The sequence below is a fragment of the Tamandua tetradactyla genome, chromosome 7, assembly GCF_023851605.1.
Source record: "Tamandua tetradactyla isolate mTamTet1 chromosome 7, mTamTet1.pri, whole genome shotgun sequence".
Lineage (NCBI taxonomy): Eukaryota > Metazoa > Chordata > Mammalia > Pilosa > Myrmecophagidae > Tamandua > Tamandua tetradactyla.
Window position 1 is genome coordinate 91,873,829 of NC_135333.1, and position 26,972 is coordinate 91,900,800.

General features: G+C 34.2%; 1 protein-coding gene and 1 long non-coding RNA gene across 12 annotated transcripts in view; one reads left to right on the plus strand and one right to left on the minus strand.

Annotated features, from left to right (window-relative positions):
* CCDC91 (coiled-coil domain containing 91) overlaps positions 1-26,972 on the plus strand; it is a 548,164-nt gene that overhangs the window by 490,679 nt on the left and 30,513 nt on the right. The window lies entirely within an intron of this gene.
* Positions 10,576-25,059, minus strand: LOC143691628 (uncharacterized). Its single transcript, XR_013179617.1, has 3 exons — positions 24,603-25,059; positions 11,994-12,185; positions 10,576-10,967 (listed from the first exon to the last, which is right to left on the minus strand). It is a non-coding gene; the product is annotated as an uncharacterized LOC143691628 (long non-coding RNA).

The following is a 26,972-nucleotide window of genomic DNA, read 5'->3' on the forward strand; positions in this document are numbered from 1 at the left end:
AGCAGTTACTTTCATACAATAATATTAAACTTTTAAAATGTCATTTGTCTTCTAATTTAGAAATCTCTAAGATTATTTTCTAATATATTTTCAAATAATATTAACTATAAACCTAAATCCCATTTTTCAACAAAAAAATAGCAACACTGAATAATTTCTTGCTAGACTCCTAGAAATGACCTAAAACATTTCCAGTTTAACTTTACACTCATGAACAAAGTTGTTTTAGATTTTTAGTTTTCGCCATAAATGTGTTCATTTCTTGAAATGTATTTGTAGGATTTTACATTTGTCTGAGCAATAGCAGAAAATGACAGCTCAAATTTGATTTATCTTATTCAATACATCTTTAATTTTCTTAATATTTAAGATGAGAAAGACTAAGATACACAGATTTTTATTATAAGTATTTTAATGTATTGTTTTATAATAAACATAATATATAATGAATTTCTTCTCATGCACTGTTTTGTTTTATTTTTATATTTGTTATACTGGCATATAAACATTTACATTATACTATGTAAATGATATGTATAACATTTATAGAGCTAACTTATATATTTGTGTTTATAGTTTATTAAACATCTAAATATAAAACATTATATATAATATACTGTAAAAAATAAAACATTGTGTTTGTGAGGAAATTTGACATGTAATATCTAAACTTAATTAGTGGTCAAATAAGAAAAATATGTGGAAAATATAAGATTAGTATCTTGTAGTTAGTTGTTAAGTAGTAGATTAGAAATGTAGTAACAGCTCATGACACCACTTTAGCCCCATACTAGAACTCATATTTGGTGTGACATAAAATCCTCAACCTTCAATGGCTACCATTAGGTTTCAACAAAGGAGAATTTGTCAATAAAGTAAACAACTGCTAAGTAACCTTTCTAGATAAATGAAGAAGCATTTTGCCTGGGATTCAGTCTTTGAACATCTTATCTCAAGGTATTTTTAAAAGCAGTTTCATCAAAAAAAATTTCCTCATTATAACCTTCTGAACCTTCTGAAGCAAACATTTTGACTTAAAAAGAGTCATTTGACTTTTTTTAGGAAGTGATGTGTTCTCAGAAAATTCCTGTTTGCATCTGTACCCCCAGAGAGTTTATTTTTTAAATAATCTGGATCAAAAGTCATCCAGCAAAGAATTATAGATGCCTTCCACATACATACAATTGCAGTAGTGAAAGAACATAGACTTGAAATAATTCAAGCCTTTTTGTGGTTATTTTCTTTTTTATCATCTTTTTTTAATACACAGCCATTCCTCATTGGAGCTCTTAATCTGAGCAAGAGATTGAATAACAAAGGAAACCCATTCATAAAATTAGTATACACTAATATTCCTTTGATCAACATATAAGTTTTTCCTAAAATTTTAGAATAACATTGCTTTCCTGTTTTCATTTGCTGAAACTGCTGGAATATAATATATCCAAAATGGATAGGTTTTTACAAAAGGGATTTATTAAGTTCTAAATTAAGGTATGAATAAGTGGATATCTTCTTGGAGGAAAAGCAGTTGGCATCTGGGGTTCCTCTGTCACATGGCAACATCTGCCATCCTTGTCTCCTGGTTTCTGGTTTCAAATGGCACTCAGCTCCTGTGGGTCCTTCTTGCTTCTTCCCAGGGCATTTTCTTTCATTGCTATTCTGGACTCTTTCTCTTAAAGGGCTCCAGGAAAGGATTAAGACCCACCTTGAATTCGGTTGGTCACATCTCCAAGGAAATAACATAATCAAAAGGACCCACCCACAAGATTGGATTAAAAGAGCATGACTTTTCTTGGGTACATAACAGTTCCAAACCAGCACATTTTCCGAAGGGAGCCATGTAGTTACATGTAAAAAATATTTAAACATATAAAAAATGTTTAAAATTAGAGTAATAAATACCCTTATAATAGGAATTATCTTTTTCTTGTATGAAGTAAATTAACTCTTGAAGAGAACTGACAGTGAACTCTGCCATTTAATATATTCTTGCAAATCATATTAAAGTCTAATAATTTATATTACTTGGGTAAATTAGTTATCACATGCTGAAATGTTTGTTAAATAACAACAAGATCATCACACTATTTAGGTCCTTTTGCATCATAGTTTCATTTCTCTGAGCTGTTTTCTTTATATATAAAATAGAATATTATTCAGTACCTACCTGATAGAGTTATGTCTTAAAGCATTTAATATAATGGAACAGCAGTAGTAAGGAGTCAGTAAATATGTGCTATGATTATCATCTTCACCATCAACATTTAAAAAAACAACCAAGAAACTCCTAATAGCATTATTTTTGCTAATTAAAATGCACTTTTCTAATCATGGTTGGGAATTCTATTTCCTCTGAAGTTACTAGTGAGAATTCTGAAAGTTTATTCTATTCACATAACTTGACTCAGAAAATTAAAATTGAATTAATCAATATACTGGTAGAAAATTAATATATCAATTTTGGGATTTGGAAAGTTTTTTTAAATACATGCTGTGGAATATTTTTAATTTCTAAATGTTTCTCTCTCTCCAAAAATAAAAGCTGTATAAAAAGAAAGTAGATAAAATGTCTGAAATGGAAGCAACCGACTAATTACTAGACCTCTTTTTTATTAACTTTTTAAAAATTAAGATTTTCTTTACTCTCTTCTTCCCAAAAATATATTTCTGTGTTTCAAGTTAATTTTATGACCATCTTGGGGCTTGGAAATTTTTCACGAAAATAAGACATCTCAGAGCTTATAAAATACTTAGAAGAAACAAAAGTTTTTACAAATTCATAATCTTTTTGTCTCTTTCCAAAAGGCTAAATTAGAGCAATTCATCTCTTCTTCCTTTGGAAGACAGCTTTCTATTTGCATCAGAGAATACTTTTCCGGAACAAAAATTTTCCTTTCTCCTCTCCAGCTTTTTTAACTAGAGAGTCAACTTGAGATTTTCAACATTAGACACCTCAAAAGCCCTATAATAAACCTTGGTTCCAACTGGGCTTTCATTCCTTTCTATCAAGTAATCTTCTTTCCCTCTTGAAGTTTTCAAAAACCTTTGAAGGAAGAAGTCTAAATGTTAGTTCCTTTCTTTATTTGTTAAGGACTTTATCCTTAACAGTCCTCCCTTTTACATTACCTTACCCTTACCAAATTCATTAAAGACTGAGGACACTTTTTCTCCCTGCATCTTTTTCTTCAGTCTTTTATTCTTAAAAGAAAAAGATTTACAGAATGAAAAATATCCAAAATGCTTATCTTGTCAAATAACTTACAATTTATCCTACTATATAAAATGCAGTGGAATCACGAACCACCATGGAGAAAAACATTGCTTTTCTATTTATCTGAAGTCAACAAGTTTTTAATGAGTTATCCAATTCTGATCAGTATTAGAATTTATAAATTGGTTATCTCTGATAATTCCTAAGAATAACTTTTTCCATTTGGCATTTTTAATATGCATTATATAATTTCTCTAATTTTACATAGGTTTTTAATAACCATAGGTAGTATTACATACAGCATAAATTGTACTATGTAAATACACTATCGTTATAGACTTGTAAAAGTATGTGTCAAATAAAAAAATTTAATTTTACTGTGTAACAAAGCAGTACATTTGATTGCAAAAATAAAAACCATAAGACAACAAAGTTTTTATATTTATTAAAACTTTCTTAAGTATTAGAGAGAGGGGGGAAAATATGCTCCATTTATGAGCCAGTGTTTTAAAATAAAGTTTAGTAAATAATATCTAAAATTAACTAAGTTTAACATGTGCCTTGATACTTTTTCATCTTCATAACAAACATATTCAGTAGTTACCATTACTGCTACTTTTTATACATAAGGAAATTATAGAATATTACCATTATATTTTGTATATTCTTATTTTAGACCCTACCACTAATAAAAATGAAAATGGCTTCTACAGATAAGAAGGTAAAGAATCCGATAGCCAGCAAAAATGAATTTCCCTGGGTCTTCTCAGAAAAAAAAGTTTTACTTTTAAACAGCATTTACCAACTTTTATTTCTCAACAGAGGTGTCACTAAACTTTATGCCTTCTATTCCTGTGATCTGAGCATCTTGGACAGGATAAAGGTACTATCTACAAAGGGACTAATTAAGTGAATCATCATTTCCACTGAAACTGCATCCAAAGTTACTAAGTCAGATACTCAATCCAAGTCATAATCATAACCAAGATTAGTATGAAATAAAAATTTCCATAGAGAGCTTTTTAAATGATAAACCAGAAAAGTAATTCACATTAATACAGATCAGTTCCAGTGATAAAAATACCTTTCTTTTGAGTATTGTAAAAGGTAGTCTTTTTAAACATTCCTCTGAAAAATCTATCTCGTTAAGCCTGGAGAAAAAACATATTACATTGAACGCATAAATTTAGGATAGAATTGAAAAGCTAATGATCAGCTCTCATAAATTTTCCATAGAAATTGTCTAATTTGGTTTTTACATGAATTTAGAAATCTACACAATAGCCTAAACTATTTACCATCTACCCCTTTAAAGAAAGTTTGTTGACCCTGTTCTTGACATCAAAATCACCTTGTAGAAAAAATTTCTTCCTTTTAACCTTTTCTTTCCTTGTGCCTCATTGTAACCAAACAATCAAAATCCCTTAGGAGCTACTCTGGAAAAGACAAGGTAGCTAATATAAGGTATTATGTTAGATCTGATCATAAGTGCCAGAAACTTTATTTCAGACTGTAGGAGAACGTAGAAAAATGAGATGGGGAAGACCACATCCCTTGACAGCTCCCCAGGGAGAAAGAATTTGTGGTTTATAATGACCTATGGCCCTTGGATTAGAGTGAAGTGTTCCAACCCATCCCACAAGTTAAGACTGTTACACATGAGCTTACTATGAGGGAGGAAGTGTGAATAACATTCAGCAAGCAACTACTACTCACAGCCAAGCAGTGATTCCTAAAAAATAAAATTTCATCCAAATGTAATAAAAGATTATTATTTTTTCCTCTTAAGAACTAGGATTATGGTCTGTATTTTCTAAATCACCTCCAGGAAAATAAACCTTCACTTTAGAGGATCCTTTTAATTTAAATCTTCAGAGAAGAATGACTTACAGTTATCTTCACTTCAAAAGTTTTGTAGCCAAGGCATTGTTAAGAATTTCTTAATTATAAAAGGGCTTATTTAATTCAGTTTTACTACAGTTTTCTCAGGTGTCTGCTTCTCAATCTGTTTATTAAAAGGTAATATTTAACTAAAATTCTTGAGTTCTGCAATTACTTGAATTAAACATGATTTCACAAATTATTTAATACCTTTTGGTGGCTTACTTTTCTCAATATAGGAGTTGGGCTAGCTGATTCTAATGTCTCTAGAAGTTCTAAAATTCTATCAGAACTATGAGTAATATTTGCTTTGAAAACTGATGAATCTCTCGAGAGGTTATTAATTCTTGGAATAAATCTATTATATTATAATATTTGGTAGATTAGCTTTGAAGCTTACCGAGTGTAGAGATATGATACTTTTCTGACATCCCTCAGCCCCTTATTCTAGTCTCATCCTAATTAATTAACTAGCTTAGTTCCTATTCAGTTCAGGCCAGGCTATATGTTGTCTATGCAAAAAAGCAACTCACAAGGACTTCAGCAACTGTGGTCTAAAATTACTGGCTTTGTAAATTTTGATTTGGGTTCATTTGAAAATGCTTTTATTTGACAAAGGCACATTAAAATGAATAATATGCCTTTACATATACTTGATGCCTGTGCTTTCAGTTTTACCTCAGTTTTCAATACAAGGGGAATTAAACCTACTCTGCACTGCCTACCTACATTTTAATTCAAGCCATCAGAAACTTACCCTCCTCCCCAAATTTATAGAATAGAAAATTTGATTGAGAAGGGAAGTTAATGAAACCATTGCACCTAATAGGTTCTTAAAAAGGTTTTATAGCTTGTAAAAGTTAATATGGATATGATCTAAAAAATTATTTAGTATTTTCTATTCTAAGACTGGTTAGAAATACTATACAATGAATGGTGGGAACAAACTGGACAAGAAGGAAACTTGCCCAAACTGGGCAAGAAGAACTCCAGGTCAGACCTAGTAGAAGCAGTAGCTATCAAAGACCCAAACTTGAAATGATGATGACAACAATGCTAATCAAAGCTAATACTTATATAGCATTTGCTGAGTCCCACATATTATTCTAAGGATGTTATTAAAGTGAGAGAGCAAAAATACCTTACTCACAATCAGACAGGTATTATTAACCCCAAAGTCACAAAGTTAGCAAGTGACAATCTGACTTTGAAGTCAGCTGTTAACTATTGGCCATAGTACCTTGTGTGAGAAAGATATAGCAATAATAAAGATAAAAGCCCAGGAATAGATCAGAAAAGTAGACTAAAAGTCTGAAGAACAAGAGGTAACAGAGACCTATTTTTATGTTACGTCAACTCCACGGGACTATGTAGTGTCCACCAGATCAAAGCAGCTATGGATGACTGGGTGTACCACGCCTTTAAGGAATTCTAAGTCTTGTTTTTGGAAGGAAAATATTAGAGCTCTTACCTTCAGTAATCATGTAAGATCAAAACAAAGCTTAAGAGCAACAATAGATGCCATTATACATGACAGTGCATGAATAAAGGTCAAATGCAATATGCTGACAAAAACTGTTACTAAAATTTCAAAAGAGGGATTATGGTGATCAGAAGAGTCTTTTGATTTCAGTCAAATGGAAATTATAATTCAGACTAAACCAAATAGTGAGGAGAGCATGGGCAACAACGTGAGAAACCAAGTGATTTTGTAAACATTTATGAATCTAATTTATAAACATTTTTATAAACAAGTCTATTTTCTAGAAGGCTTTTGTTTGCATTTCTAGAATGTCTTGGTTCATGAAACTCATTTTTAAACATGTATTATGCTGATTTACTCTTCAGCTACCTTTAGAAGTTAAAAATCATGTATTTGGGGGTGGGTAGTCTTCATTTATTCATTAACTATTACAGGTTCACAATTCCCTTTACTGTACTACCTCAAGCAAAGCTATGCAACTGTTTAGAAGGAAATGAAGAATGAAAGGGGTATTACTGCAAATTGTCAGCAAGTTTCTCTCTCTCTCTCTCTATATATATATATACACACACACACACGTGTGTGTGTGCCTTTTCCCCACCCTTAACAAAGCTACACACTCAGAGCTTCAGTATAAATGTTTTTTCATTCAGTGAAAAAAACACTGAGCACCCTTAATAATCTGAGTACAGTGATTAACACACAAGGATAAATAAGATAACCAAGAAGATAACTGACATCCTAAGTTTAACAATGGAAAATTTTTATAAATATTTTTACATGTATTATTTTACTCTTATAATAACCTATATACTGATTATTCTGATTTTATAAACCAGAAAATCAAAGATGATAGAAATATTGACTTTTCCAGGTTTACAATAAATAGCATAGCTGAGACTTGATCTGAGTTTCCTACTCTTGATCTAAGTTTACTACTCTTGCTCCTTCCACTACATCACACCAACTTCATGTATACTAACAGTTTAATTGTAGTATCTTAGAATGAAACCAATATCTGAAGATGATTATTAAAGCCCAAAAGTAGTTAAGACTAGTGAAGAGCTACATCCGTAAGATGGTACTCAGTGATACAGAAAAGGACTGTTCAAGAAAACAGCTACCCCAACACGTCATCACTATCTCTTGTGGCCCAGTTCTGAGTTACATGTTTAGGAAAAGATGTTGGTATTTTCTTAGAAAATGGAGTTTACAGGGTGAATAATTAAGGATATTATATAAGAGAAGAATATTGAAGACCTAAATGTGTGCAACTAAATAAAAAGTTGCTTACTATGGAAATTCAACATAGAGAAACACGGAAAACATTATCTTTTTATGACTACAACACTAAAGGAATACCTACAAATACTCTACTAAATTCACATCTAAATTGTTTAAGTAAAATGTACTATCTCAGAAAAAATATAAAACAATAACCATTTATTCAGTGCCATAATCATGCAAGATACTATGGTGGGGCTTTACACATATTTGTCTCAATCCTTAAAACTGTAAAATAATATCTGCACTTTGAAAATAAGGAAAATTGAGAGCAGTGACATTAGATAACTGTCCAAGATTGGTAAAAGAGAGAGTCAAGATTGCAATTTAGTTCTCTCTGAATGCAAATAGCATTGTGGGATCTTCTTCAATAACTCTTTAAGACTGGTTGAAGAATTTAATTTACACATTATTTTCTGTGCTGTATTCTAGGAATTATCAGTATTACCACCTGTTAAAGGCACCATGTTAATTCATACCATTTCAATGTATAAGACCCAGATAAATTTGAAACAAAAGTAGAAAGACAGATATCATGCACACACCTCACTTGGGAAATTGTTTAAAATCACATATATATAATTTATAAATTGTTTAAAAATAGCTTGCTTTACCTGGAGTGAACTTTTGGATAGCCTCACAAAAACTATTCATTTGGGTATTTTAAATATTTTTTCAGTCCTGCAGGATTTTATGGTTTCAATTTAGGTTATAAACAGGCCTGTTTTTTTTTTCTAATTGTTATGACCTTATTAGTTGGTGTTGAAAGATTGAAGAAGTCTTAAAATAAGGTTTCTATAAAACTGCAGCATAAGTTAGGCTATGTAGTTAAAAATCACCTGCTTTTGTGGTAGTAATAAGTGGACATGAAAGGGTTTTGCTCCAGCCTAGCTCTACTGTTCTAGGTAGTAATACATGCGCCTTTTTTCCCGATCCAGCCACTGAAGCCTGTATTTAGAACTAAAACCCTTAGCTTTCTCTCTTTAGTTCTCATAAAAGTCTTCAAAGGTCCTATCTTTGGAATTAATGCACAGCACATTTCTGTTAGCATATAAGCTACTGCTTAATGCCCTTAAAATTGTACTTCATCTTGAATTAAAAAGACAAAAAAAAAACTAAACTTGTCAAAGTTGCTGTTATATCATTCCTTTAAAATATATCCAAATATATATATATATATATATATCCAGTAGACCAGTCATTATTGCAAACAAATTTTTATGTAACAAATTAAGAAAACTAAATCATGATCTGAACATATTCTGTTTTGAAAACCACCCATTTTGTTAAATATTGAAGTTATATTGGTTTGAAGAATATTAATATTCAAAAACTCTTACTTCAGTGGCATGGAACTAAAAACCATGTAACTCCACTATTTGCTGCAGTCTGAGGCTTCTCTTTAGTGGCTCTCAGTTAATTCTTTCTGGCAAGGTAGAGAAGAAATTGTCATTACGAAAAACATCTAGTAATTAGACAACACTTCAGACTTTGTAGCAATTTCTACAAGGGTTTCTTATAAACATTTTAAAATATCCAGTCTCTGGATAACAATTGGGCCATAGACATTTTACCCATATGAATGAATGCAGGCTTACTCCTTAATAGGTTAATATTCTTTAAAACTATTTAGCCTGAATATTTATGAATGCACCTGTTGCTTCCCATTCTTTGATTTGTTTTTCAAATATATGAATATTTTTTAAGAGACAAATGAGCTTGTCATGTGCTTTTTAAATAAAACTCGTGAAATGATTGTTTTCAAATTTCCCTCTGCTATCAAAATCTCTGATCTTTAGTAGGAAGGAGATGTTATTACTAAAAAACACTTGGTGGTTTTCAGATTGATCCTATTTGATTTATTGCTATTTCCCATCATAGCTTTTTATTTAGCCATCAATTCTGCCCTTTGAAAAAATAGCAAGTTGGTTTGTAACCAATAAAGTCTTGGAAATAGAATTAAAAAAACATTTTTTAAGAGATGCAGTATTTTTATTCTTCTATGAAAACAGAGAAAACCTTCTTGACATTTTTTAGTTGCTGATTCAAATACATTGATACGACCTCACTGTGCTCCTGACTTGCTCTGGAAGCTTTGTACTGGCTCTGGAAGCTTTGTGCCTACTCCTTGTATTGATTTGTTAATGCTGCCAAAATGCAATATACCAAAAATGGGTTGGCTTTTATAAAGGGAATTTATCAAGTTTCAAGTTTACAGTTCTGAGGCTTTAAAAATATCCAAACTAAGGCATCCAGAGATAGATACCTTGACTCAAGAAAGTCAGATGGGTCTGGAACACCTCTGTCAGCTGGGAAGGCACGTGATTGTATCTGCTGGTCCTTTGGCTTCTAGTGTCAGAGACCCAACTTGAATGGGTGGAGATATCTCCATGGGAACCACCTATTCAAAAGGTCCCACCCACAGTTGGGTGGGTCATATCTCTATGTTTCTATGGAAAAAAAACCTTAATCAAAAAGATCCCCCCAGTAATATTGAATCAGATTAAATAACATGGCTCTTCTGGGGTACACAACAGTTTCAAACAGCACACTTCTTAAAGAATAGCAATTATTTCATCTATGTGGACTCCAATCTATGACAGAAAGGAAGAGAATATCTCCTTTGGATGCATCACATCTGATGAGCCTTTGACTACATTTTCAGACTATGTTAATTTAAAAAAAAAACGGGAGTACTAATTGAATAGTTGAGGCAGTAATTTTATTAAACACCTTTTCTTCTCTAGGATTGATGAACCAATGTATAATTTTTCTTGTCATTTCTCTTTATACAGATGTTTATCAGTGCTCACTATTCTTTTCCTAGTAATTCTTCCTTCAATTCCTTCTTCATTGGTTCAGTTCACATTCTATCCATGAGATTCCAGGATCCTCAGTTTTGTTCTAAATACTCTTCTATTAAACACTAGAGAAACTATTTTTGCTTCCATTTATGCCACTTCTATATCACTAATTCAATCTCATACCTCTGCTGCCCCCAAAGCCAGAAGTCTCTGCTGCCACCCTCACCAGTAGAGAAGGTCCCTCATGATTTCCTTCTTCAACTATCTCATTTCTTACTGAAGTCCCAATAAGAGTCTGGTCCTAAAAGAAGCAAGGGAAACACATTTTGCAGGTTCTGCCTTGAAGACAGAAATGATAAGCATGAAATATCACCAAACATGTCAAAGGGTGTTCAAAAATTGCTGAAGTAAGAAAAAATAATTGCAGATAAATACTGTAATACATTATTTGACTCTCCTGCATCAATATACACCCTTTATCCATACTTAAACCCAAACCTCAAAGTACATCCTTCTTCTATACTTAAACACAATACAATATCAACTAACAAAATGCTTTAACTTGTAATAATAAAAATGTGCTACCATTTGCCTACAAAGGGATAACCTGAAGTCTCTTTTGGCCTCTAACCACTACAAGGCAAGTATCACTGAGAGTGTGATAGGCAACTTATTTCTACTATCACAACTTTCTCAAGTATCATTCCACATATATCACAATAACTTCATATGTCTTGCTACTAAGCATGATTGACTTAATTGTTTGATGGATCAGCTAAACCTAGCCCATTCTGAGCACATTTATTGTCTCACAGTCAAGTATGCAGTCTCTGATAGCATTCAACAATGAACTAAGATCTGCTTGTCAGTTTTTTGCTTGATGACTTTGTTCCAAATCCCTAAGGACTTCTATCAGAGCTTGCCATGGGCAATGTACAGCATCCTACTAAGCTACTGACAGTTCTAACACCATTACAGCTATTGGCCACTAAGGCCTGTTAAATGCTCTGTAGCTTGGCTTAGCTAGGAAGCATTCTTTATTCTCTGGGACCCACTCACATCTGGAGGCTTTTAGGTCATTCCTTAAATAAGTCAAAGCAGGATTTCCAAAGTGATATCTATTATTTCTTAAGAGGCCCATCTAGTACCTTTCCTCTTTCTTGGTGGTAGGAGGTTGCAAGATGCAATAAATGATCTCTAACTTTATAGTTGTTATCCTGAGATGCTCCAGATCACAGAACTACTAGAAAGCTTGAGGTACTAGATCTTATGTTTTCATATATCCCCCACATTATTGCACTCATAATGACTCACAATTATGTCTTACCAAAGAATCTTAGTTCTTTTTACTTCCTGGTTTTCCAGGACCTGGAGATGTATATCATCAATGCAATTGCCCTGTGCAATGGTCTCTGCGAAATATATGCTGATACAGAGCCAAATAATTTATATACCCTAGGATAAATTAGTTTACTTCTTTACTTGCTATATGAAAGCAGCTGTTATAGGTGTTCTGTATCTATTAGGAGAGAGGGAAAAAGACATTTATCAGATTAATAGTTTTATACCTGATGCTAAGAGCTCCTAGTAAAGAATACAGTTCTTCTCCAATACATGCTGTACACTCTGGAAATGATTGCAGTTTGTACTGTTAGGGCCCTAGTGAACTGGATATGAGGCAGACCTAGGTAAAATGCCATTCATCCTTTAAGTCCCATAAATATTCTTAATGACTACTAGTCCACAATGGTATTCTGGGTTTCCCATTTTATTGTTACTTCAGAGGTAGTATACAACAGTAGTACCCAAAAGGTATTCCTCTTTTTCCAATGCACAGTTAATTTGATTAAGAAGGCCAAGCTGAAGATTTAAAGTTTGTATCTGTGATGTTATTGCAACATACATCTTCAAGAATTAGCCGTCTTCCCCTCACTCACACAACCCTGGGTCTGTGGGTCTTGACTCAAGACTAGAAATTGGAGAAGACATTACAGTATTGTAGTGGCTGAAGTCAGGCTCTGTTCAACAGACCTGGTTATTTTATAATTTTACAAAGTTGGGCTTTTTTTGTCTGCCTATCTATTTTGTCTGTAAGGATAGCATGATAAAGTAGCCAGACCCAGTGGTCACTGCAGGTCAGTGCATTTTGATCCCTACTCAGCCCTGCTAACAAAGACAGTAACCATTTCCTCCTGCCTGTTGCAGAACTTCTGCCACTTCAGCTTCTCATTATTCACATTGAAAGCAGTGTCACCTGCCAGCACTAATGGCCTACAGAAGATGGACAGTGCTGTTCACAGATGTTGACTTTTCTCTCAGAGAACAACATTAAGGAGTGAACAGTGTCTGAGTCTGACCTTCAGTTGAAAAGTTAGAATTGTGAACAGTTCATTATCTTTTTTTTTTAAAGTTGTAATTAAATCTTTGAATGCTTCATATTTTTCAGAGCATTCCATCAGTAGCCACCAGATCTCCCAAAGTCTGTCCTTCATGGTCACTTCTTTCCAAATTACCATAATTAGTAAATTTTTACTTTGATACTGTAGGCTGTGGCCTGTCAGGTTTTATATTTTTCAGGTTGCTTTTTTTGTTTGTTTTCAAGAATGCCATCAGTCATCAGCCATTACAAAACAAGGAAATAATCATCAATCTCTCTTATTTTCCTGAAGTTGCATTCTGATCAACCACTGCTAGTAGCAATATATTATCAACCTGAGCTCTTATTGTAAGCAATAGAAGCTGCCTCTGGTTAATCAAACAGCAACAGTAAAAGGATATTGGGTAGAGTTGACACAATTAAGAGGACTAGAGAATCAGGTTCAAGGTTAAGTTTTAGGAAACAATACTAACATGTATACCACAAAACTGACCTAAAGATAAACTTCATGTTGCTGCAACATCTCCGTTATAAAATGACAAACCATTGCTAATGGTACCACTGCTATGCACAACATTTGGATGCCTCCATCACCATCCTCATGAACAGAACATATTGCACAGCGCTTCCTCCCTCTGCTCATTTTTGGGTTAAAGTCTTGCACAATTGACTGATCAGTGGAGTTTTAGGAATAGAAGTGAGCTTTCTTGTTTTACCTGAGAGTCATACTTCATAAGATTGGAAATTCAGCAAACATAGGAAGTGTATCAAAACCCAGAAAACATTGCAGATGGCTACTACACACTTGGGGAGTATCTTCCAAGTTGCTATGGTTTCTGCAGAAATATTTTTCCAGTTTTTAGTCTCTTGGCTAATTCTAAAACTGATCCGTTGGAGTCAAACTCAGGAGCATTAATTCTTACTAAAGCAGGGCTTTAACAATCACCAGATTCATCAAACATGTTGTAGAAGGTTTGTCACTTGTCCACCACAGTATCATTTTTTTCAAGTTATCTGAGGTTTGTACAATTAATGCCCAAGTTGTGTGACACTATTCAGAGGATACATATTTTGAATAGAAAAGGTTTTTGCTTCCATATACTTAAGCTAAAAATGGATAATTTTAGAAGGCATAGGTATTATGGGTATTTTGTTTTACTGATTAAACTTTTTTTTTTGCAATAATCAACAGTTCCCTTCCCCACTCCTGGTAATTCAGGGACATTGTATATACATTAGTAACCGCACTTGCTTTCATAAGAATGATGGTCGCAAAGGTTAAGAAACTATGAAGAAATTAACTTTTCTTTTTAGTGAATTCCCTGATTAAATTTTAGTTGTTTCGTGTGTCTTTAACACTTTGTCTATTCTCTATATGTACGTCTCACACTTTTCAGTGACTCTCTTTCTTCTATCTGTCTCCTTAGTTCATTGCTATAAAACCTGCTGTCTGAGGCCTCCAATTATAAATGTAAATTATAAATGTAAAACTGAAGAAAATGATGAAAAATTATACAGCAATTTACTTTCTATCAAATTAAGTCACATATATTCTAAACTGGAGAAAAGGACAACCTTTACTCTTGATGTAATAAATATATAGATTTTGTGGTGTCTATTTTCACTGACCCTCTATACTTACCTCTTTCTTCAAGATTCTGGGTTGTTATGGAAGCTGAAAACCTAGCTGCCAATATGGCCATTATTACACTATAAAGTTTCAAAATTAGATTCCTCCACTGAGTCATTTCTAGATGAATTTTTCATTATAGAATGCTTTCTGAACACATGATTTGAGATAAATACTTTGGGATAAATCATATATCTAACCTTCCGTGTAATATTGATATTAATTCATGAAATAATCAAAACTTTTCTTGTCACTATGGTTTTCCATTATTTTTTGCATGTATAATGTCATTAATGCTTCATACCAGGAACATATTATTCATAGTTTCTTTGCCATTTTACAAGAATTTTAATGTCTGCTTTTTATTCATCTGTGGGGGTACATCTGGCATTTAAAATAACTTTGCTTAGATTTTCTTTTATAGAGTGCTTGTTCACTTAAGATTTAGTGTGACTGTAATGTATTCAACACTTTGCTTTTGTCATCAATATTTATTTCATTCCTGTGGTTTTCATTTTCTTTTTCTTATGTATCATGTGTTGAAAATGAAAATATCTTGTCTAGGGTGGGGCTTAGCCACTGGACTAAACAAACATTTTCTCCTTCTGCTCTAAGTTGCTTTTAGTGGTTAAATTACTAAAAAAATCTCGTTAGTAGGAGAACAGTTTCACATTTGCATTTTTATTGTATAGTTTCATATTTAATAAAAATGCCTTCTTCTAGCCCCTTTCCACAAAATGCAGTCTAGTTCAGTAGTATTTCTTTTATATTTTAGGCCCCCAAATTAGTTGTCAAGAAATCAGTAAAAGTAATAGAGACATTCAAAAATCAAAATCAGTATTGCAGGGTGTTGGAAATAGATGGTCATTCATATTTTAAAACTTCAGCTTCTGTGTGAGACTAAAGTAAAAAATGTTTATTTGATACAAAATTTATATTTTAACTAGTGCATTTCCTAATATAACTTATATGGACAGTTTAATTGAACACCATAAGTACATGGAGCCTTGAATAGGGCATCAGGTTTTGTAGATTTGTCTAGCCCCAATAAATCCCAGAGTGATTTGAACAGTGAATAAAGAAGTATTTGCAAAGTCTTCTTGGGGGAATGGCAAGAAAGGAGAAAAATTCCACTTCGCCATTTGGAGAATTCCTGACATTCTCACAAGCAGTGGGAAGAACCAAATCAATAGGTCAAGTCCTCAATCTTGGGGTTTTTTCATATGAAACTTATCCTCACAAAGGCTAGGCTAAGCTTACTTAAAATTAGGCCTAAGAGTCACCCCCAGAGAACCTCTTTTCTTGCTCAGATGTGGCCTATCTCTTTCTCAGCCAACATGACAAGCAAACTCACTGCCCTACCCCTCTCCATGGGACATGACTCCCAGGGGTGTGAACCTCCCTGTCAACGTGGGACAGAAATCCTAGAATGAGCTGGGACTCAGCATCAAGGGATTAAGAAGACTGTTCTAGTTTGCTAGCTGCTGGAATGCAATATACCAGAAACAGAATGGCTTTTAAAAAGGGGAATTTAATGAGTTGCTAGTTTACAGTTCTAAGGCCAAGAAAATGTCCCAATTAAAACAAGTCTAAAGAAATGTCCAATCAAAGGCATCTAGGGAAAAATACCTTGGTTCAAGAAGGCCGACAAAGTTCAGAGTTTCTCTCTCCAAGTGAGAAGGCACATGGCGAACACGGCATCATCTGCTAGCTTTCTCTCCTGGCTTCCTATTTCGTGAAGCTCCCCAGGAGGCGTCTTCCTTCTTCATCTCCAAAGGTCGCTGACTGGTGGACTCTCTGCTTTGTAGTCTTGCTCTCTCTGAATCTCTCTGAATCTCCAAAATATTTCCTCTTTTATAGGACTCCGATAAACCAATCAAGACCCACTCAAATGGGTGGAGACATGTCATCCCCTAATCCAGTTAAACAACCATTCTTGACTAAATCACATCATCTAGGGAGATGATCTCATTACAGTTTCAAATATACAGTATTGAATAGGGAGTATTCTACCTTTAAGAAATTGGATTTATATCAAAACATGGCTTTTCTTAGGGGGCATACTTCCTTTCAAACCAGCACAAAGACCTTCTCAATTGAAAGGGGGAAAAGAGAAATGAGACAAAATAGTAAGTGGCTGAGAGATTTGAAACAGGGTTAAGAGCTTATCCTGGAGGTTATTCTTATGCATTATATAAATTTCCCCTTTTTAGTTTAAGGTGTAGTAGAGAGACTAGAGGGAAGTGCCTGCAACTGTAGAGCTGTGTTTCAGTAGCCATGTTCCTTGAAAATGATTGCATAATGATATAGCTTTCATAGTGTGACTGTGTGATTGTGAAAACCTTATGTCTGATGCTCCTTTTATCTACAGTATGGACAGATGAGTAGAATATATGGATTAAAAATTAATAATAGGGGGAAGAAATGTTAAAAATGAATTGAGTAGATTGAAATACTAGTGATCAGTGAAAGGCAGTGGCAATGGGTATAGAAAAAAGAAATAGGGGAACAAAGGTTAAAATATATTGGTGTAGATGGAAATACCAATGGTCAATGAGAGGGAGGGGTAAGAGGTATGGTATGTATGAGTTTTTTCTTTTTTCTTTTTATGTCTTTATCTGGAGTGATGCAAATGTTCTAAGAAATGATCATGGTAATGAATATACAACTATGTAATTATATTGTGAGTCATTGATTATATACCCAGGATGGAATGTTCCTATGTTAAGGATGCTTGTGTCTGTACATTATTATGTTTTGTCAATAAAAATGTTAAAAAAATCAAAGTCATTGATTTGAGTGAAAGAAATTAAACCACTTGAACAAAGTTACTAAAACTTAGAGAGAAACTGTGGTGGGCTGCTGAGGGCATGGTCTTTTCTTATCAAAGAAGAAAATTTCAAATGAATAAACATTGCGAGCTTCTGATTGTGTCATCTTTGATGACATCATGTAGAACAAAGCAAGTCATCTGTCCAGTCCCAAGGTCAAAGGGCAGAGAAGTACAACCAACCAGCTATGAGGCAAAAGCATGTCACATGGCCAAGTTCAACATCAATAGAATAGAAAAGTTTATTCCTCCCGTAGAGGTAGGGAGCAAAAAAGGAATAAACGTTTGGCAAATAATTTAGTCTATATAGCCACCTAATCCAGATTATTATCCTCTCCTGTACTAACCTCACTTTATTATATCCCTACCCTCTTATTTTCTTCTTAGCACAATCACTATCTGAAATCATGATTTTAATAGTTTTCATTACATTACTCATTCAATCCAAGTAACAAATACCTAATATGTACCAGGCATTACTCTTAAGCAGTAGGTATATATCAGTAAATAGACAGAAAATCCATGTTAATTGTCTCCTCTCTGAAAACATAAGCTCTGAGAGAAAGGTCCTTGTCTGTTTTGTTCACCACTGTGTTCCTGTTATCTAGAATAAGGCTGGCACATAGCATACATACATTAAAAATTTGCTTAATGAAGGAATGTCATTAAACATTTTGTAATCTAATTTTATTTGTTCATATTCCTTGCTTACTAGACAACCTTTTGATTGTGAGATGCTTCCAACATAGAAATTTTTATAGTTAGTCTTATGAACTTGGGTTTTTCTAAGTCTTCTATTTGAAAGAACTATGTTTGGTATTTTGGCAATTCAGGGTTCTGTTCCTGCCCAGCTGAAAACCAAACCTCAAATGTGGTAAATTAACCAAGGTAAAAAACCACCTTGAGACACTTCTTAAGAGATAAATGGCCAGGCTTTCCTTAGGATCACCATTGGGCAGGTATACTTTTATTTCCCATTCTAAGCAGATACAGTTATTAAAAATAATGCAGAGATTTTTAGTTGAAATGTGTGGCATATGTGTCATAAAAGGTTCTGTCCACTTTTGGTTTATTCTCTTGTTTCAATGTCCTTACCAAAAAAACCAAACAGTCTCAGTGATATAGCCTTTTTCTGTTATTCTCAAACCTAGCAAACACAAAAGAGTGTTGGTGAGGAGCTAATTAGTTAATAGATACCATTGTCAAGTTTTGAGTTTGGTAAGAAGCCATAATGCTCACTTACTTTGGGCTCTTAAGCTCTGTTTCAACAGCTTTGACTCAGAGTATATATTTACTGTTTTAAAAAAAGAATTTATAAGATTCTCAGTGTAGTCCCGTGTCATAAATATTTGAACTGCATTATCAAATGCCATACAAGAATGTTCCAAGCCTTCATCTTTGAACTTGTAGCTGATTTGTTTTTATACTTAGCCTGTTAGTGTCTCATGGTATATAGTGTGGCCGATCTCATATTTCAAACAAATGAGAAATTAATTACCTGAACTGTCAATATTGTTATGACTGAAGACCAATGTATATAATGAATGCATTAACAGTTACCCAGCAGTATTTCAAAGGAATTTTTTAATATATGATAACATCTTAGGCTTTTCTTACCTACAATACAATAATCTCTGCTGTAACTAAGAAAAAAGAAAATCGTCAAAAGTAATTATATATAAGGCAATAATTGTGTTAGCATAAAGCTGGTTGATTGAACTGGAAAATAGGTCAGTTTTACAAAAACAGAAAAGATTAAAACAGGAGCCTAATAAAAGTGATTAGCATTAGTTTGTCTGTTGAGAAAGAGCTAGTAGAGCTTTTATAGAGGGAATGTGGAAATAACTGAGATGCCTCGTTCTTCTTATTCCTATGAGCAGGCAATTAACAAACAGATACGGCTATATGCTGAAGAACATTCACTCCGCTTTCATGGTTGAAATTGATGTATGTATTCTAAATCTCATAACATGATTTTAATCAGGCTATATTGTTTTGTAAAATTAGATTATGTATTTAAAAACATGCCTACTGAAATAGTTGATGACATTGAAATTTTTATCATAAAGAAGGTTATTATTACAATAAGACATGATGTTGAAAATGTCACTTTGAGAGTCAGAATTCTCTGATTGATGAGTTCTGTTCTGTGTTCACCCTAGCATAATCCTTAATGATATGATGTACCTTGCAACCAGGATTATTATACTTGTCAAGAAGTATAGAATTGGGTGGGCCATGGTGGCTCAGCAGGCAGAGTTTTTATATATTATATATAAAATTAAATATAAATATTTTATTAAAAATAAAATATAATATATATATTATATATATTTTATATATATATATATAATATATATATATATATATTATATATATATATATAAAATCGCTGACCAGTAGGTTGAGAAAAGAGGGTATACTACTAAGAAAAAAGAATGATCAAAAGACTACCCTCAATCAATTCCTTCCTCACCACCCAGGAAATAAAATATTTCTTAGGAAAAAGGATAGATTATATCATCACTAAATATTCCCATGACTTTTCTATAAGTTTTCTTTTTTTCAGGAAAGTTTTGTACCAGTTATTGAACTATGTGCCTGAGAATAGTTATGTCACTTGAAAGATTCTCATTCATATATTTCACTCATCATATATAGATCAAGAACAAATGCCTTGTCTGGCAGCTGACTTAAGTGAAAGCTAGCAGAACAGCTTCAACATAGCAATAAAGTAATTTGTCAAGATTCTTTTGGAATTGCTGTTTCAATTTTAGAAACTGCTACAAAAATAATAGATGTTTAATAGTGTTTTAGAACAACCTAAACTGTACATTCTAACTGGCAAAAGCTCATTCACAGGAATACTGTGACCCATTGTAGTATCTGCTGAATGGACTTCTTTTCATCTGTTCTACAGCAGTGTATGCCTTTTTTTTTTTAAACGAAAAATCTAGTCTCTGGAATAATTATTCAGCAAGAATCAGAGCCTTCTTAAGCACATGTAGGTTTAAATAATTACTGTTTGCCTCTAGAATTATCTAATCTGGGATGTGGAAAAATTAATGGGTTATTGAACTTAATATACCAAGTGATGGGAAAGAACAGATTTTTGTACCCTTGCAACTCAACTGACCAAGGCATATGTGGTCTTGAAAGAGTTTTCACTGGCAAGTGAAAACCAAAGTAAGCCAGAGAATTGCCATTCTGTCTTCTCACAATGAAAATGCAGTGTATAAAAGCATCTGTATAGCAAAAACCAAGTGATTATTCATTTCTTTCCTTGTTTAAGAAACATGTAGTCACATTATGGCTATACTCCTCCTCTCCTACCCTGACCAGTAATTACGGATTCAGATTTACCACAAAGAATCTGACCCATAGCTATACCAAAAACACAACCACATTCAAGACGTAAAAGTTTAGCAAAAAATAATTGAAGCTTCTGTATCTGAAAAGATTCTTATTTAAGATCTCAGGTGTACCTACAGAAGTGTGGCAATCAGACATTCAGTTTCTTTTCATTTCCTTTGTATTTCTTGACGCCCTACCAAGAAGTGCTCCAATGGAGAACAGACATGACTGCTTAAACAGCACCTTTGCTACACTGAAAAACCTTCTTTTAGGTAAAGAGCTTTCCAATTCCTATTTAGATTTCACTTTCTGCAACATATATCAGAGGTAAAGACTAAGGAAGATTAATGATTAAATATATTTCTCAAAGCAGAGAGAAGTCACTGAAACTTATATACATTAAATATTTAATAATGATATGAAATATAGCTACAGTATATCTGTAATTTCTTTGGATACAAGCAATAGAAACAGGATCAGGCTAATTTTAAGGCCATGAACAGATACCAGCAGTTTGCAGAATTAATTTGAAAAACATACTACTCAGTGTACTACCCCTAGGAATGGGCCAAACTAATAATCATTTTCTGTTTCTTTGTTTTTCTGCTGTGTATATAAATTCCAGAGAGGGAGCATGTGATTGGATTAATTTGAATTACATACCTGCCCCTTGGCTAGGGAGCACAAGATTCCTAATTCCAGTCCACCAGACTATAGACATTATTGAAGAATTAATTCCCCATATGGAATTTAAGGTATTTTTCCAAAGGAGAATTAGATGGAAGTCAAAAAAGCAACACAATGCTGTTCAATACAGCTATTTTTTCAGTTAGAATGGTTTGCCAATCTCTATTTCATGTGCATTATTTTGTTTAATCCTTATAACTGGCCTAGTAGTCAGGCACTATTATAATTCTCATTTTATAGGTCAGTAGAAAAAAATCTTTGATAAAGGTTAGGTAACTTTCCCAAGATGATACCACTAAAAAATGGCAGAATTGGGACTCCAAAGAGAAAACTGCTAACAACTAAATTTCATACTCCCTCTTGACAGATACATCTGTTATCATTGGTGATATTTTCTGACCCTGTCACTGCAAAGTACAAAAACAAAACAACAACAAAAAAAGATATATAAATATATTAAATCCACCAGTAGTCCTATATAATGTATATGTTCCATAAGAGCCAAGCTTTGTGAATAAATGTTGCATAAATTCAGAGTTTATAAATTTGCAAATAATTTTTCTCTGATGCAAAGTTAGGAATTTTAAAAATAAAATTATGGATTTGAATTTACTGCTGATTGACAGTCTTGGGCTTGTAGAGCAAGCTTTATAAATAGGCTCTCAGCCTCTTAGTTTGAAAGAAAAGAGATAAAAAAAACAAGGGTACAAATCTTCCAGTGTTCTTCAGTTAGATAAGAACTACCCAGGGCCAAGAAATTTTGCATTGAATACAATAAAACTACTCAACACATCTTTATTCGTAATCAGTTTCCTTCACACTAAGGTAGGATTCCTCATCTGTAATATGGGATGCTAATAATACCTGCCGCCCAAGAATGGAATGAGATGGGTGCAATGTTCTTCGTGAACTCTAAACCTTGTTTCTCAACCTTGGCATTAATGACATTTTGGGCCAGATTACTCTTTGTTCTGGGGGGGGGGGGGGTGCTATATGCCATGGTAGGATGTTCAGCAGCACCCCTGATATCTACCCAGTAGATGCCAGTAGCACCTACCACCCAGTTGTGACAACCAAAGCAATTGACTCCGCAAACATTGCCGGTTTTCAATGATGACTGAAATTCTATTCACTAAAAAGAATTGTAATTTGCAAAGATATTTTTCTAAGACAATATTAGAAACTAGCTTGATTTTGAATGTCTTTCAGTTTTCTTCCCTCCCCTCTCACCCCACCTCCACCCGCAGCTTTTCTGAATTCATTTTTAGGGGAACAGTACTTAACTGAACAGGATGTTCTTTCTGGTGTCTTCCAGCCCTAGGAGTTCATGTCTTTTGCTATGCCATATCCAGATCTGATAATCAGCTGTCTCTAATACAGCCTCAGCAGTTTGTTTTAGGTCAGATCTCCTGAAAAATAGACCCTGAGATGGAGATTTGTGTGCAGTAAATTTATTAGGGAACGCTTTTTAGGTCAGCATCTTTGTGGGAAGAAGGAAGTAAGTTTGGGCAGAAGGGAGAATTGCAATGAAATTGCAGCACGGGCCTCAACTGGACCCATAGGGACCCTGGTACAGTGATGATCTTTCAGAGTTGAACTGCCTTGAGGCAAGGGGTTTATATCCTTACATTGATCAGTTATGGGATATGGATTTGGGGTTGGAAGGGGGCAGACATGCAGATGAATGACCTTGGTCAAGTTAGTAATTCCTGGAGAGACACTCAGCTGAATCACCAGCCACCAGCATTCCTAGTAATTAGGGGAATTAGTACATTCATCCTGAAAGTAGGCTCTGGATGGTGTACTACTGTGCTGGTTTGAAAGGATTTATGCACCCCAGAAAAGCTGTCGCCTAGTCCTAATCCAATCTTGTGGGAGCAACTATTTCTCTTTAACCCTATTCAACACTACATTGGAAACTAGATTAGATCATCTCCACAGAGATGTAACTAACCCAGTTGTGGGTATTACCTTTGATTAGTGAGAGATATGACTCTACCCATTCCACATGGGTCTTGATTAGTTTACTAGAATCCTTTAAAAGAGGAAATATTTTGGAGAAAGCATCAGAATGATGAGGGAACCACAGAGTCCACCAGCCAGTGACTTTTGGAGATGGAGAACACCGCTGGGAAGCTTCATAAAGCAAGAGGCCTGGAGAGGAAGCTAGTAGATGTCAGAGAGAGAAACCCTGAACTTCATTAGTTTTCCTTGAGTGATGGTAACCTCTTGTGGTTGCCTTAATTTGGACATTTTTATAGACTTTAATTGGAACATTTTCTCAGCCTTAGAACTGTTAATTAGCAACTTATTAAATTCCCCTTTTTTAAAACTATTGTAGTTCCAGTATATCGTATTTCAGCAGCTAGCAACTAGAAGAACTATCATCTCTCACTCATTTGCACCACTCAAATCAACTTCCTTGATAAGTTCTCGTAATAGCTCTTCCATGATTCTGTTTGATCTTCTTTTCCAGGGAAACATAAAAGAAAGTTGCTGAATGAGCAGTAACTATTACTGCCACAGTGTCTTAAGGCCACAACTGATTATTATTTTCCTCTGCTACTCCCTTTTCCAGATTCCTCTAATTCTTGGCTAAACTGCTGGCATTAGGGGGCTTATCTGATTTGCTGACCCAGATTCTCATCCTTGAGGCATCAAAGCCTCTGATAACCATATTTTTCTCAGGCTACAACTAGCTGCTGCACCTATCCATTTATAGCCAAAATTATGCAGGAATATTCTAAGAGCTTTCCTAATGGATCACCTGGATCCCAAACATGGTTTTACCTTACCTGTTGTGTGACAGCCCTATCTCCTCCTGTTGTTCAAGATCTGTCTTCTTCCCTTGCCTTATAGTTTTGATATGAACAGCCTGAAGTAACCAGATTACAGCTATGGCTTAACTTTAACAGGACTATTGCTGTGTCTTCAGGTGGGAGCATCCCCCTCCAGGAATCAGGATTTCTAAAAGTCTGCATTTTGAGTGGATGGGAGGCACAAATCTTCCAAGTCAATTATTAAGAATGACAATATTTAGGGCTACTCTTACTTTTACCTCTTGGTTCTGCGACCCATGAATTCTGCTTCTTGGGGACCCAGCTTCATACAGTGGTTGTTGATTTAGGCCATGCACTGTGTTCTAGAAAAGGGACACCAAAGGGGAATCTCAGGTGTGCCCTCAGTAGACCATTATATTCCATCACTGTATTTAGGCCAGCAACTTTTGGGTGGTGCAGTTTAGGATAGGGACTTCTGTCTGCTATGGCATTCATGACATTTCTCCTTCATTTTACTGTGGGCTTTCTGTAAACTTTCAACCGACATCCTAGTAGTATGGTAGCCTCATCTCCTGTAGTCTTCCTAGGGTGTTAAATTCTGTATTATCGGAGAATATTCACTTATCAATAAATTCTCCTTTATCCAGATGTTCCATCTCCCCTTGATCTAGCACTCTCCCATACAGTTTCCCAGCTTCTGATACTACATGTTAACAGGTATAGACACTTAACAGACATAGCTCTTCACTGGCTGAATTATGATGTAACTAAGCCCATAGCATTGGTCTAGGAGCAGCCAGCAGTATTTCCCTTAAAGTGGGGACTCGTTTCCTTTACTAAGCAGCAGCCAATGGAGCAGCTTTTCCATCTATGAGAGATAAAAATAAATGGCTTATCTATGCAATGGGAATGTGGATGGGAAGGGGACACTGGGAAAAGGGGTATGGAAGTAGATGTGTCACGTCACAAGGCTATTCGCTGTCTTCAACCAACAGGGGAGTTCTAGTCTACATGGAGGAATGTGATATATAATCACTGTTTAATACAGCTAATTCCTGGATCATTACAATGATAAAGTGTTTTATTTATAACATTTTTTAAAGTTCTTTTTGAAAATTATTTATAGATAATCATTGTATAATTGAAAGTATGGGGTATTTAAAGAGCCATTGTTAGGCTGTACTGTATAAAAAGATATGTGTGGTAGCCAAATGAAAAGATTTGGTCTTGAAGGTTGACAATAATAGGAATACGGGAGGATAAAAAGGAAGGCTCTGAAGCAATAAGTTAAACAATTGTTACTTCTTATTTATAGGTATTTAATGTGGTAGCCCCAAGTCTCTAGACTACTTCTAATCCAAAATGTTTGGTGAATAGGTAATATTTTTGCAAAGGCATAAAATCCATATTTCTTGACCCAAGAACTCTTCTCCTATGTCCAGACTGATATTTCTTTTCCAAACTCTCGCAATGTATCAGTATTCATGCTTGTACTCTTCTCTACTGAGAGTACGTTTATACCAGCAGGTAGGAGTATCAATGTAGAAGGAAATAAAGCCATCGAGGGCTGAATGTTGAAATTGGAAGGGATGGTCTTTAGATAATGTGGTAGTTTGAAGCTATCTGTACCCCAGAAAAGGCCAAGTTCTTCTTCTTTTTTTTTTTTCTTCTTCTTTTTTTTTTTTTTTTAACTTTTTTATTGTCTAGTATAACATGTACAAAGCAAAGAAATAAAAAAGCAATAGTTTTCAAAGCACTCTTCAATAAATAGTTACAGGACGGATTCCAGAGTTTGTTATGGACTACAATATGATCCTCTCAGGTTTTTCCTTCTAGCTGCTCCAGAATATAGAAGGCTAGAAGGCTTAAATATATTTTTATCATCAGAATCTATTTTCCTTCTTTTTTGTGAAAAATAACATATATACAAAAAGCAATAAATTTCAAAGCACAGCACCACAGTTAGTTGTAGACACATTTCAGAGTTTTGTATGGGTTACAATGCCACAATTTTACTTCTAGCTGCTCTAAGATATTGGAGACTAAAAGATATCAATTTGATGATTCAGCATTCATATTCATTTGTTAAATCCTATCTTCACTGTATAATTCCACCATTACCTTAGATCTTTCCATCCCTTTCTTTAGAGCCATTCTGAATTTTCCATAATGGAAGTGTCTGTCACTAATATGGGGTAGGGAGAAGTTCTGGAGAGGTTGGGCCCTCTAGGTTTCAGGACTTATCTGGACCAGTGACCCATCTGGAGGTTGTAGGTTTCAGAAAAGTTACTCTAGTGCATGGAAGCCTTGTGGTATCTTATATACTGCCCTAAGTGTTCTTTAGGATTGACTGGAATGGTCCTGGTTGGGGTTTGGCAGGTAGGTTATGCTATGTAGCAAGGTCTAACTGAAGCTTGCTTAAGAGCAATCTCCAGAATAGCCTCTCAACTCTAATGGCCATGTTCTTTTAATCCATTTCTGTGATTATAGACCTATTGAAGGTGGGACCTTTTGATAAGTATATTTCAATTTAGAATGTGACCTGCCCCATTCAAAATGGGTCTTAATCCCCTTCCTGGAGTCCTTTATAAGAAGAAAAAAAGCATACTATAGCTAAGAAATAAAATTAAAGAAGCCCATCGAGAAAA